The 13,775-nt window shown below is 41.5% G+C and overlaps 1 protein-coding gene across 3 annotated transcripts in view; it reads right to left on the bottom strand.

Annotated features, from left to right (window-relative positions):
* The window catches only part of ALDH18A1 (aldehyde dehydrogenase 18 family member A1), a 42,025-nt gene extending 31,379 nt beyond the window's left edge, over positions 1 to 10,646 (bottom strand). For 2 of the 3 annotated variants that reach the window (XM_060768175.2, XM_060768177.2), the window contains exon 1: positions 442 to 542. The gene's annotated coding sequence lies outside the window, so the exon portion shown is untranslated. Of the gene's footprint in view, positions 1 to 441; positions 543 to 10,593 lie in introns of those variants that run through there. The other variant, XM_067465883.1, reaches the window with a different exon arrangement.
* Positions 10,647 to 13,775: the final 3,129 nt, after the last annotated feature.

The following is a 13,775-nucleotide window of genomic DNA, read 5'->3' as shown; positions in this document are numbered from 1 at the left end:
AGAATATCAAGGCAGAAAATCCCACAAGATCTGCTTTGAACTGGGTATCTGAGTCCACACTCAGATAATATGGGAGGGAATTTCTGCCTTGATATTCTTGGGATTTAGGGCTGTGTGGGAGGGCCCTGCGTCCACACTGCCATATAACCCCAGTTCAAAGCAGATGTGGAAGGGGCCTTTAAAGCCCACCACCCTTCTGGCCTATAAAATAAGGAGAAGCAACACTCCACTGCGATGACAGCCAGTGGAAAGGCACTGGAAACGATGGGGAAATGGAGAAACAGGCCTGAGGCAGGCTGGCATGATGCCCTCCTTTCCCCTTCCCCTTCCCCAAATTGGGAGGCTTCCCTGTCAAAGAACAGGCCGCAAGACAGGCCTTGGAGGAAAGAGCGGCCTTTCCCCTCCCTTTCCTCCCTCTCTCTCCATCACTGCATCACTTACTCGCTCAGAGGTGAAACCCAGCGCCTTCTGCCTCTGTGACTCCGAGCGCGAGCCGGAGTTTGTGTCAATAGAAGGACTTCCGGCAAATGGCGCCGCCCCTCCCTTGCCCCTCCCTCAAGCAGCTGCGTGGCCTTTTGCTCAGCCATAGACAAATTTGGGCCCTCCAGGTGTTTTGGACTTCAACTCCCACCATTCCTCACAGCCTCAGGCCCCTTCCTTTTCCCCCTCAGCCGCTTATGCGGCTGAGGGGGAAAAGGAAAGGGCCTGAGGCTGTGAGGAATGGTGGGAGTTGAAGTCCAAAACACTTGGAGGGCCCAAATTTGTCTCTGCCTGAGCTACACTGTACAACGATGCTGTAAACAATACAAAAAGAGTAAAAAGCCATGTCCCTATCGGACAGATGGCAAGCTATTTAACCTCAGCAGATTGAAAGCCAAAACCAAGGTTATAACATGTTATAGAACTCCAGTATGCGGATGACAACGTCGTCTGTGCGCATTCAGAAGACGACCTACAAGCCACTCTAAACACCTTCACAGAAGTATACAAGAAGCTCAGCCTGTCATTGAACATCAAGAAAACCAAAGTGCTCTTCCAGCAGTCACCGGCCAATCCCTCTCCAATGCCAGAGATACAGCTTAATGGTGTAACATTAGAAAATGTTGACCATTTCTGCTACCTTGTCAGCCACCTCTCCACAAAAGTCAACATTGATACTGGAATTCGATACCGCCTGAGCTCTGCGAGTGCAGCATTTTTCTGAATGAAGCAGAGAGTGTTTGAGGACCGGGACATCCGTAGGGATACCAAGGTGCTTGTTTATAAAGCTATTGTCCTCCCAGCACTGCTATATGCCTGCGAAACGTGGACTGTCTACGGACGTCACATGCAACTTTTGGAACGATTCCATCAGAGCTGCTTCCGAAAAATCCTGCAAATCTCTTGGGAAGATAAGCGGACAAATGTCAGCGTGCTGGAAGAAGCAAAGACCACCAGCATTGAAGCAATGGTCCTCCACCATCAACTCCGCTGGACCAGCCACATTGTCCGGATGCCTGACCACCGTCCCCCAAAGCAGTTGCTCTACTCCGAACTCAAGAACGGAAAACGAAATATTGGTGGACAGGAAAAGAGATTTAAAGATGGGCTCAACGCCAACCTTAAAAACTCTGGCATAGACACTGAGAACTGGGGAGCCCTGGCCCTTGAGCGCTCCAGCTGGAGGACAGCTGTGACCAGCAGTGCTGCAGAATTTGAAGAGGCACGAATGGAGGGCGAAAGAGAGAAACGTGCCAAGAGGAAGGCGCATCAAGCCAACCCCAACCAGGACCAACTTCCACCTGGAAACCAATGCCCTCACTACAGGAGACGATGCAGATCAAGAATAGGGTTCAACACTCACCTACGGACCCACCCTGGAGGATTATCCTACTCGGACAACGAGGGTTTGCCTAAGTAAGTAGACTTGGGTCCCATTCCCAAAATAGCTCACTATTCATGTGCAAATACAGATAGTCCAAAATCTCAACAAACAAATCTAAATCCCAAGAATCTCGGAGAAGACATATTCAATCTGCATCACACATTTGACCACGTATTCTCAAAGGTCTGCTTTTCCTAGAATAATAAAGATCAAGGCCATCCCCATTGTTAGATACACTGCAGAACTTGTTGACCAAAAGGTTGACTGTTCAAATCCGGGGAGTGGGGCGAGCTTCCGCTGTTAGGGCCAGCTTCTGTCAACCTAGTAGTTTGAAAACATGCAAATGTGAGTAGATCAATAGGTACCGCTTCTGCGGGAAGCTAATGGCGTTCCATGCACTTATTTTATTTATTTAGAACTTTTGTATCCTGTTCTTCTCTACCTCCGTGGAGGGACTCAGAACAGTTAACAGCAAAATTCAATGATATACAATAAATCTATATATATAAATTTGTTAGGGGCATCCAACGAGGAAACAAAACTCAAAAAACCCCCAACGAAACTTAACCAAAATTCCCATGCCCATAACACAACCCACAAGGTACAAACATATCTACTCAAAATGAAAAACAACACAACACACTCACAAAACGGCAAAACAACAAAACTCAAAAATCCCCCAACGAAACTTAACCAAAATCCCCGTGCCCATAACACAACCCACAAGGTACAAACATACCTACTCAAAATGAAAAACAACACAACACACTCACAAAACGGCAAAACAACTGAGCATGCGCATTGGCGCCCAGCTGCAAGTTCCATCGCGTGCGCACATGGCCTTCCGGCCAACGTTCCCTCTGCGGAAACCATACCCACTCCAAGCCCCGCCGCGCCGCTTCCCGCACACACACACACACACACTGCCGCACACACACACGCAACCCCACGCTCCATCACTCCCCCCGCCGCTGCACACACACACGCAACCCCACGCTCCATCACTCCCCCCACTGCCGCACACACACGCAACCCCACTCCCCCCGCCGCCGCACACACACACGCAACCCCACTTCCCCCGCCGCCGCACACACACACGCAACCCCACGCTCCATCACTCCCCCACCCCAATCTTACCTCCTTTTACTTCACGCCCCCTCCAAACCCCACCCCGCCCCTTCCCGCCCTGTCAAAATCTAGGAAAGACAGGAAGGAAGGAAAGAAGGAAGAAAGAGAAAGGGAGGTAAAGGAAAAGGGGGAAGGAAGGAAAGTTAGAGGAAGAAGAAAAGGAAAGAAAAGGAAAGATGGAAGGAAAGAAAAGAGAGACAGCAGAAGAGAAAGAAAAAGGGGGAAGGAAGGAAAGAGATAGAGAAAGAAGAGGAGAAGGAAAGATGGGAAGGAAGGAAGGAAGGAAGGAAGGAGGGAAGGAGGGAGGGAGGGAGGGAAAGAAGGAGAGAAAGAGGGAAGATTGGCCACAGCAACACGTGGCGGGTAAAGGTTGTTATTTCTATTATTATTATTATTATTATTATTATTATTATTATTATTATTATTATTATTCTATTGTTCCTATGAGACCCTGGAGGAATGGGAGAGGTGTCAGGTCCCAGAGGCAATGCATTGCATTATTGTTATTGTTATGATGGTGGTGAAATAAAAGGAAATAAAAAGTGAAAGAAGGAAGCAAACAGGGAGGGAAGAAAGGCAAAGGAAGAAAGGGGAGGGAATGAAGGAAAGAGAGAAGGATGAAACCAAGTAGTGAAAGAAGGAAAGAAAGAAAGAGGTAGAGAAGGAAGAAAGGAGAGAAAGGGGGAGGAAAAGGGGGAATAGGTAGGGACCTCTCTTTCATAATAGTCCAGATATCTACCTCAACTTTAATAAATTTTACTATAGGCCACAGCAACGCGTGGCAGGGCACAGCTAGTAATGTTATAAAACAACATACAATAAATAAGTTCTAAAATACATATAAAAACAGCAAAACACGTGGCCAGCATAACAAAGTTGTACTGGCCACACGACCTTGGAGGTGTCTACGGAAATGTTGGCGGTTTGAATCCAGGGAGAGGGGTGAGCTCCTGCTGTTAGGCCCAGCTTCTGCCAACCTAGCAGTTCAAAAACATGGAAATGTGAGTAGATCAATAGGTACTGCCTCTGCGGGAAGATAACGGCGCTCCATTCAGTCATGTTGGCCACATGACCTTGAAGGTGTCTATGGACAACAGCTTAGAAATAGAGATGAGCACCAATTCCCAGAATTGAACACGACTAGACTTAATGTCATGGGAAACCTTTACCTTACCTTACACAAAAGAAATTCTGGAGTTGCACCTACTGGCTAGCAAGGAGGGACACATCCAGCACTCAATTTCCACTCTTTTAAAAGCTTGAACTTTGTGCTCACTTCTGGGAACAAAATTGCTTCAGAACAAATGAAGGGACTGTCCCTCTTAAGCAGAAACTGTTTGGAATGCATTGCCAAGCCGTTTACCGTTCACACTAGAAGACCATTTGGAATTGTGCTCTATCCTAAGCAGATAGTACATTGTTCTGGTTTATAGATTCTATCAGAATACTGTTTTGTTTTCAGAACAAAAGAATTAAAGAATCCAAGGAGAAAAGGCAGGTCAGAAACAGCCTGTTCCTTGGAGATACCCATGCAAGAATTGGCCTCATTCTCAAACAGATAGAGTCAACAAAGCTGGACTTTGTTATGGCATGCTCTGTGCAGTCACAACCCAGACAGGCAAAATGCACTTTACAATTGGGATTCATGCAGGAGGCATGTGCTCCTTACAGACGACATTCAAGACTGTGACCTATAGTCATGACCCTGAGATACAAAGTATGGTATATGGATCAAAGCATGAAATAAATCCAACTGGACTTCCTTCATTAGAAAAAGTGCAGCAACTAACAGTCACTTTCAGGAACAGATTTGGAAATGACTAGACAGAGTTAAGAAAACATAATGAATTCTAGTCTGCTTCACAGCTTTGAGAGGGCCTCTGTTAGGAGGGATATGTGACAATTCAGTAAAAACCCCATTTATTTTATGGGCTTGACTATGGATATGACTTTCAACTAAATATGGAAGAATTCAAAGACAAAGTAGGGTTGGTTTGGGTCAGTATGCAAAGGGATCTTGTAGCTCTTTTGAGACCTTACAACCTCTGAGGATGCCTGCCATAGATGTGGGTAAAATGTCAGGAGAGAATGCTTCTGGAACATGGCCATACAGCCCAGAAAATTTACAGCAACCCACTTTTGAGATCCATTTGTAGCTACATGTGGGTATGCTATTAACTCCCAGCTATAAACTTCCTCTTCCTTAAAGGAACATATTATAAACAGCACCTCCCTAGAGCACTGACAATATCTGAACAATTAAATGCACCAAAGTCAATTTATATGCATAACCTATTTTAAATTAATGTAGTCAAACATAAATAGCAGTCTTGAACAGCATTGTAATAAAAAGCAGGCTAGATCAAAATATTTAAATAGGTTATAATATGTACAGACAGAAAAACAAATAACTCACGTAAATACCAATTACTCCAGCCATCTTAAATCAAGTATTGATTCCAATATAACACCTTGCAGAAATATTCACTCCCCCTTCTACTTTTCTAAACTTGGTTGTTTTATATGTCACTGAAATTGATTTAATTAGCATTGTTGTTACCAGGTCCTCAACACTGTTAAGGAGAAACATATTTCTGTTTAGGCACAAAAGTTAAGTAAATCAATAAACAACTATGCTTGTGAATTGTACACATATTCACCCTCCAGGACAAATACTTTATTGAGACACCTTTGGCAGCAATTTTGAATGTCCTTTTGGGAGCAGCTTTCATGGGTCTTCCACAAACATATACTTAGTTCTTGACTTAAATAGTGTAATAACATTATCTGAGCTATCGCACACAGAGGGACTTTGAAGATCATACGTGAGAATAAACAATTAAGGTATGTAGTATATAATAATGCTTTCACAATGAAGATTGCTTCTTCATATAAAACAAGCTACAAAGTAAAATTCATGAGGAAAAGGGTGGTGTAGATATGCTCTGTAGTTTCTTGGCACCTCCTCAAGTTGCCTGTTGTCCTCAGAAAACCATTCTGGCAACACTTTTATCAAAGCCCCAGGTAATATGAGGACAGGAGTTAAGCACTGGGCCAAGGCATTATCATATTTGTTTTGATATCATACTCAGACTGGGAAGCTGTAAATTAATAGCCCTAATTGGACTTTGAGGATAATTTTTCTGATGTGTCCCAATTTTATAGTTGACAGGGTAGGAGGTCATTGTTGTGCTTACTTCAGGATTAAAGGTTATATTGAAACCATAGACTAAAAGCTTAAGAGAACTTTCTAGCATATGCAACAGTGGAGATATTACATAGCCCAAAAATGTTTTTGATTTCTTAATTTTTTAGCCTATTTCTGGGGTTATTTGGTGTGCTGATTCTGGAAACTGCATTGAATCAACTGTATCGGCTTTAGTGTCTTAGTCATGTTTATCATGATTTTCTATGGGCAACCGGTATATGGCATATGTTCTGTATCCCAAAAATTAGACGATGGGGGAAACTGCCACCATTTTTGGAATCAGCAGGTCAAATATACCCAGAAACAGGTCTAAGAAAATGTGCATTGGCCAATGATATGGATTAGTTTTTAACAAAGTGCTACAGTTTCTTGTTGCAAACCATTTTATTCATTTTCTTAGAGCAGGCATGGGCAGAATTTGTCCTTCCAGGTGTTTTGGACTTCAACTTCCACAATTCCTGGCAGCCGGTAGGCTGTTAGGAATTGTGGGAGTTGAAGTCCAAAACACCTGAAGGGACAAAGTTTGCCCATGCCTGTCTCAGAGGCATTTTCTCTTATGTAGTTTTAATGTTCTCATGTGGTCTATCACATAGAGCTTCACAACTGTCTTGAAGTCTCACCTCAAGGTAGGACGTCCATAGGCAAAGGCACCATTATCCCTGTACAGTGAATCCTTGTCTCTCTGTTTGGTCAGGATTGTTTCTTTACTTATTATTTAGTAACAAATAACAGTTTAAACCATATAAAATCTCCAGATTTTGAGAAGAGCTATGATTCTCTCATATCACAGCAACATGTTAAGAAACAACTATACATTAGGATGTGTCTACTCTAGTCATTTGAGCAAATCTATGTACCATACATTTTATAAAGATCAGTGTAGGTTGGGAGGGAGGGAGGGGGAGGGGGGAAGAGGGGGAGGGGGGAAGGGAGGGAGGGAGGGAAGGAAGGAGGGAAGGAAGGAAGGAAGGAAGGAAGAAAAGAAGGGAAAGAAAGAAAAGGAGGAGGGAAGGAGGGAGGGAGCAAGTGGGGAAAAAGAAAAAGGAAGGAAGGAAGAGAAAGGAGAGTGGGAAAAGTATGAAGGGAGGAAAGGAAAGAAAGAGAGGCACCAAAGGAAGGAAAGACAGCTTGCTCACTATTGCCAGAGTAGTGCTATGGAGGCACCACGAGGTAGGCCTTCTCAAAGCTGGAGAAAGGAGCAATCAGGTTGGCAGCAGCCCCAACAACACCCAATCAATGCTAGGCATATACACTCATAGAAATATGAAGTGTCCTGGGATTTGTATCACAATGTGAAGCAGTGGGGAAAGAATAATGTAGGACAGACATATTTATTCCTTTTCATAGTGAATCAGTCAGTGCATTTGCAACAAGATGGCTTCGAACTAAATAATTCATAATTCTTCGTATGTTATACATTGGATTTTGTTACTGAGGCTGTAAGTTGAATACATTAACATTTCAGGATAATAATTTGTAAAATATATACAATTAAGGACTGTTTTTTACCAAATGTTTTATTGACGTTGTATACATAATCCTCAAGATGGTGAGCTAAGTCTTGCCACGTAAGTAGCTGAGTTTTGCACTTAATAGCTGCACTCTCAGAGTGCATAGGAAGATCCTTGTAAATAATCTTCATGTCCTAGGTTGACTCCTCTAGGCGAGACAGTATCCTGCCCTGGCTAGCAGGCAAATAATTGGTACAATTAAAATGAGTCAAACAAACAGGCATGATTATCGAACAATTAACAGAGGAATTTTATCAGGTTTAATGATACTCCTTAAAGATAAAGTAATAATTTTAATCAGAGTTATGTGATATCAATTTAAAGTTACACAACTCCTTCCATTTTGTTATATTTTTAATGAAAAGGAAGATACCAGGAGGTCATGGTTATATTGTATTTTTCTTGACTGAGATGTAAAACAATCTGTTGAAGCTAGAAAAGCATTTGAGGGCTTAAAAATGATAGCAAATGATGACCAGTAGAATAAATGCAAAGAACTGGTGCTATAGAGAATAAGAGAGTCTAAGAAGAACACAGAGAGAAGATCTATTCCATGATGTTGGATCCCACCTCTTATTTTCATTATGCTGACATCCAAAGAGTCAGTATAAAAAGTATAGAAGCAGTATAGAAACTGACCAATGATATAGTATAACAGTTAAAGCTTACCACCACGGGCTGTTGGTTCTTTAACTGGCTATGTGTTCAGATTAACATGTAAAGAGATTCTTAAACGGAACTGAAATTTTATCTTTGGACATATAGCACCCACTGCTAGCAGAGCAGGTTGTCTCATCAATATTCTTTCACCAAGGCAATTACATTCTGGATGCTGGATTACTTCCCAACAAGTAACACAAGTTTGACCTTTACAGGTGTCTTCTCCTGATAGAAAGGCATCTCTTTAGTTCATGAAACATGCAGTCCATATAACATTAGGGAGGTGAGCAAACTACCAACAAGATTAACTGAATTGCTCACAGCCCCACTGAATGCCACTTTAAAAGGGAAGAAGAAATCAAATGGAAGCTTCCAAGTAATTCTAGGCTGTCCACGTGGTGGCTCTGGCCATTTGGTAACATCCGTGAAGGTAGCTGCAGTCGTCAAAGATATCATGTTCATAGATATGTCAAGGGACTGGAAGGAAAATGACAACACACTATTACCTTAGGCCCTGATGAGCCTTGTTTAGTTGTTAATTTTAGTCAGTCTTGAGGAGAGAAGGCACAGAATGAAAAAAAAAACTTGTTTGGTATTCTTCATATCCTCACTTCATCATTACTTCATCATAATACAATGAGGTGGCCAATAAAATATGAGTAAGAGGCCAAAGAATTTGTGTGAGCTTTTAAATGGAATGTACCCACCTCTTCCTTTTTCCAAGACCAGCTGAATCCCCATGATGTGAAAGAACTGAAATATATGGCAGTTTGGACTCCGATAACCCAGTTCAATGCAGATATTGTGAGATTTTCTGCCTTGATATTCTGGGATATAGGACTATGTGGAAGGGCCCTCAGGATCTGACAGAAGGTTTTTAGATGGAGTGCATGGTACTTCTATGCCACATCTAAAAAGGGGCTTACATCATTAACATGATGCCAACCAGTGTGACAAAATAGACATCATTTTGCCTGTCAAAAACTAAGATAAATGTGTGTGGGTAGCACACAGCACAGATATTTGCATTCACTATTACGCTTCTGTAAAAATACGTTTGTTCCACTTTAAAATGTCACAACTGTACCAAATTATTCTAGAATGTTAAATAGATTTTGAATGAAGCATTTTATGTGGTAAAAAATAAACATACATTCTGGTTTTCCAGGAAATGTATTGTACATATTTAAGTTTTTCTATTTTTCCAGAAAAAAAGGTAAATCAACTATTCTTCTCCAGATTTCAACATTTCCCAGAACTATTACTATTTTCATTGTATCATGAATGATATTCCTTTCTCACAATGGGAAACAAGGATCTTTCCAACAACAAAGGGAAAAGAAAAGTGGTCTCCTTTCTAGTTCCCATCTATTTTAATTTGTGGAAGAAAGGAAGTTGTAGTCTATATAGCTTCTTGCTAAAATGTGTGAATCATAGTCAAATTCTTCTGTCACCTGTTCTATCTCATGAATGTTGGAAAAGAAGTTATTCCTACTATCCCTTCTGATGCTACAGTGACAAAAAAAGGCACTGCGCTCTCAGCCTCTTGAAGTGAAGTCCTTTTTGCTAGGACATCAGATTAATTTATATACCACAGATACAGAGCAGCATCCAAATATATCACTTGCACAATCTTCCCTCAGATTCCCTCTGGACTAGTTCATACTTATCAATTAATTTCCCTGCTAATCTTTACAAAAATACTGTTAAAGCATCAGGATTTAGCTAGGATTTGCCATCGCCACTGTCCTTTCTCACAAGCAAATATTTTAATGCAGTGATTCAGTTCTAAGACTAAAACATATTTTTGCATTATGTACAACATAATTCTAAAGGGTTTGGCCTCACACACATTTCTCACATGCATCAAAATAGTGGTATAAATAATTCATTAAAAGGAAATTCCCATAATGTTTGAACTTGGGAAACTGTAGTTGCTTTGAATTCTAAGCAAAGAAGCCATCGTCACCATAGTAGGAACCTAACTTGTATGGCCCAATAGGAGTCTATCCAAACCAGAACCACCTTGAGCTTCAACAAAGTAGCCTGGGTAGTTTGAACTGGAAGTGAATATTTTTGGTCTCCTCCTCTGAAACATGAAAGAGGGAAGGATATGGAAAAGACCTGAATTCAGTTGTAATTTACATATGCAAAGTTAAATTCTGGTGCAAAGTGGTTCAATGAAACTGAAAAAAAACCTAGAAGTATTATATGTGACATACCGTAAGAGGCTTGCAGACATAATAATACCGTGCTCCCAATACTTGAGCTTGTGGGTTAGACAAGAGGCCCACCTGAGCCCGTATCACTTGGATCTTCAGAGAAACAGGAAGCATACAGTGTCCATTCTAGAAAGAAAAAAGGAAATCAAATAAAAGTAATCCTGAAAGGTAGTACAGTCATCCCTCCTTTTTTGTGGGATTAAGGGAACCCTGTGGATCATGACTCCTTTCCATCTTTCTGTGTTGCATGTGTTCATTTCACCTGAGTAAAGGAAAGGAGGTACCAGAGGAAACAGGCACATGGGGCTGGTAGTGGAGGAGGGGCTGGCTCTGCATATCACAACATTTACCCTACAGATCTTGACCCCTTTCCCTCTTCCTGTGTGCCTATTTCACCCAGCACCTCCTTTCTTTTTCCCCAAGAAAAATAGACACACAGAGACTATGCAGAAAAAGGAGCTGCAATCTGCAGGATAAACAAAGCGGTGAGCAGGGCCTATTCATTCTCCTCCTCTTCCTGTGTGCTGTGTGTATCTGTTTCACATAGGCAAGGGATATATCAAGTGAAACAAACACATATAGCACATCCATTTCTCAAAGATGAGGCTGCCCTGTGAACATCAACAGGTGAGATGGGTAGTCATCACCACCCATACCACACCCACCTTTCAAATAGCTCCCTCCCCCCACCTGACAAACTCTCCTAAGGACAGGGCTGCCATGTGAATGTTCCGTGTTAATTGCACTCAGCCCTCCATATCTGCAAGTTTCACACTCTCAGTTCTAATGGTTTGCTAACTTGTACCACAAATCCTGCTTCCCAAAGTTGGGACTGCTGTCTGATTCATGTGGTAGCTCCAACTTCCGGAGACGGGGATGGTGAAACAAACTGATAAATAATCAAAACTGAGAGTATGAAACCTGCAAAAGTGTAGGGCTGACTGTAATTTAGCAAAATAATTAATAGATAAGTAGTAGATAATGCCCAGAATAACTGCAACTTCTATATCCAAGCATAGAGCAAAATGTAAGGAAGCAATTGGTACTGCATGGGAATGCAAGATATGAAACATTTACAGTCACAATTCCCTTTTCAATGGCAGGAATAAACAAAAGGATATAGAGTGTGGGTTTGTGAAGGGGCTACAGATTTTGGCAAAACAGAATGTGCAGAGTGATTTGAATGAAGTGAAAAAAAATCTCATATTGGGCAGATGTTGTCTGCTCATCCTTCAGGTGATGTGATGTAGCTTAGAAGGAGAAGCCAAGAATGGAGCTTGCTTCTCCGTTTCTCTTTTTATTACCTGCACATTGCATCTTTTGGTGATTATACTGTTCCATTCTCCTAGATGTTCTGGGTTAGCATTTCCAGTGATAGCCAAACTTCCTAGACCATGTCCCCCTTGAAAGGCTTCATATAACATCTCCTGCAAATTGCTACAGTTTTCTTCCTCCAGTGTGAAAGGTACACTAGAATTAAGAAAGAACAAATGCCTGATAATGAAATTTCATTTCCATACAGAAAAACAGAACAAGACAGCTGTCATATTTAAATGGCTGTGCCAACTGAAATCCATCAATACAATGACAAATCATCTACAGCTTTACTCATTGAAAGAATGGGGATGAAAGGAATGTGAAGATGCTTTTCTGTGGACTGAAGATATACTAGGTATTTAGAACAGGAGTTTAAGAAACGAAACTGTAATCTTTATGGAACATTTGATAAGTCAGTCCTTCAATGAAGGTGCAGTCTGTGACAGCACAAGCAAGAACAGCCTTTTAAAACATTGCAGTATGCATGCCAAGCATGGAACAAATATCCTTGATTTGATCAATTTCCTTTGAAATTTGCACAGGAAAGACCTGTTGCAAGAGAATATATAGGGGAGGGGGTTACCTGAGTTGGCAACCTGTTCTTACATTTTCTCCAAACAGCACATTATACCTCTCAGTTGCTGAACATCGCCCATCAGCTTGATTTTGTAAAATGGTTACCTGTAGAAAGAGACATGTCAAGGAGCACAACAAGAACATAAAATAACTAGAGAGACCCCTCAGTCTTGATGAAAAAAGGCAACATCACTCATATTAATATCAAATACATTTAACTTGGTTTGTTACGTGACACGTTCCCATTCCCTTATTATTCTCTACAAAACTGTTGGGCTTGTCATACAGTTCACTTGTGAGTAATTCCTGTTCTGTAAATATTGAAGCTTTGATGTAATTTTCACAGTTTTTTTTTTTTTTTTGCATTTCATTGCCATTTGATTCTATAATTTACAACTTTCATACTCATATACATATATAAAGGGGGGGGAGCTCTACCAAGCAGAGGAGAATACATCATATACTTAATAAAACAACCTCTAGTTGATGAAAACATAAGACATAATATGTCAGGAACCGGTTTCCAGGCCTTGAATCTTGGCGCAAAAAACCAGGATCCTGACATGCGATGCTGATAAGAATGTGCAGCTGGTGGCCTTGGGGGGAAGCAGTTGGCATTTGGCGGGGAATATTGCGCGGGACTCTCGGTTGGCGGGAAGGGGAATTTCAATTGTGAGGGAGGGTATATAAGGGTCGAACCGCGGCTGCCGGCCAATCCTGGCTTTCTTCGTGTATGAATGTCCAGCAGTAAAAGTTCCTGATTGATTACGGATTGGCGTCCTGTGTCGTTATTGGGAGCGACTGCTGTGAGCTTACAATAATATATGCATTAATCTTAACACTGTTACTACTCCTTTGAAAGTTTTTATAAGAATGACACACTCTCTCAACATCATCACATCTTATATTTCTATTTCCACCCATAGTCACATGCTCTTTCAAGTATCTCCAAGAACTCAATATTTGTACTGCATACAGACTACAAAGGGGAAGAAATCCAAGGCACAGAACTTCAGAGTATAAGGAAATATACATACACATACCTCCTACTCACTGCTGTAACCCTAAACCTTGTCAAAGAAACCTGAGATCTACTGACTATCAGTTACGCTGCAAGTAATTCTGCTGGACACATAAAATAAGATCTGAGCAGGAAATAAATCAGACTAGCTTTCAAATGTAATTTATATAAGAAAGAGCAGGAAACCATGTTACCCAAATACAGGTAGTCCATGGATTATGAACAGGATAGGTTCTGTAGGTTTGTTCTTTTTAAGTGTAACTCCAGC

Source organism: Anolis sagrei, chromosome 3, assembly GCF_037176765.1.
Source record: "Anolis sagrei isolate rAnoSag1 chromosome 3, rAnoSag1.mat, whole genome shotgun sequence".
NCBI classification, from domain to species: Eukaryota; Metazoa; Chordata; class Lepidosauria; order Squamata; family Dactyloidae; genus Anolis; species Anolis sagrei.
Note: the sequence above shows the minus strand (reverse complement) of the source record. Positions and strands in the feature narration are given on the sequence as shown.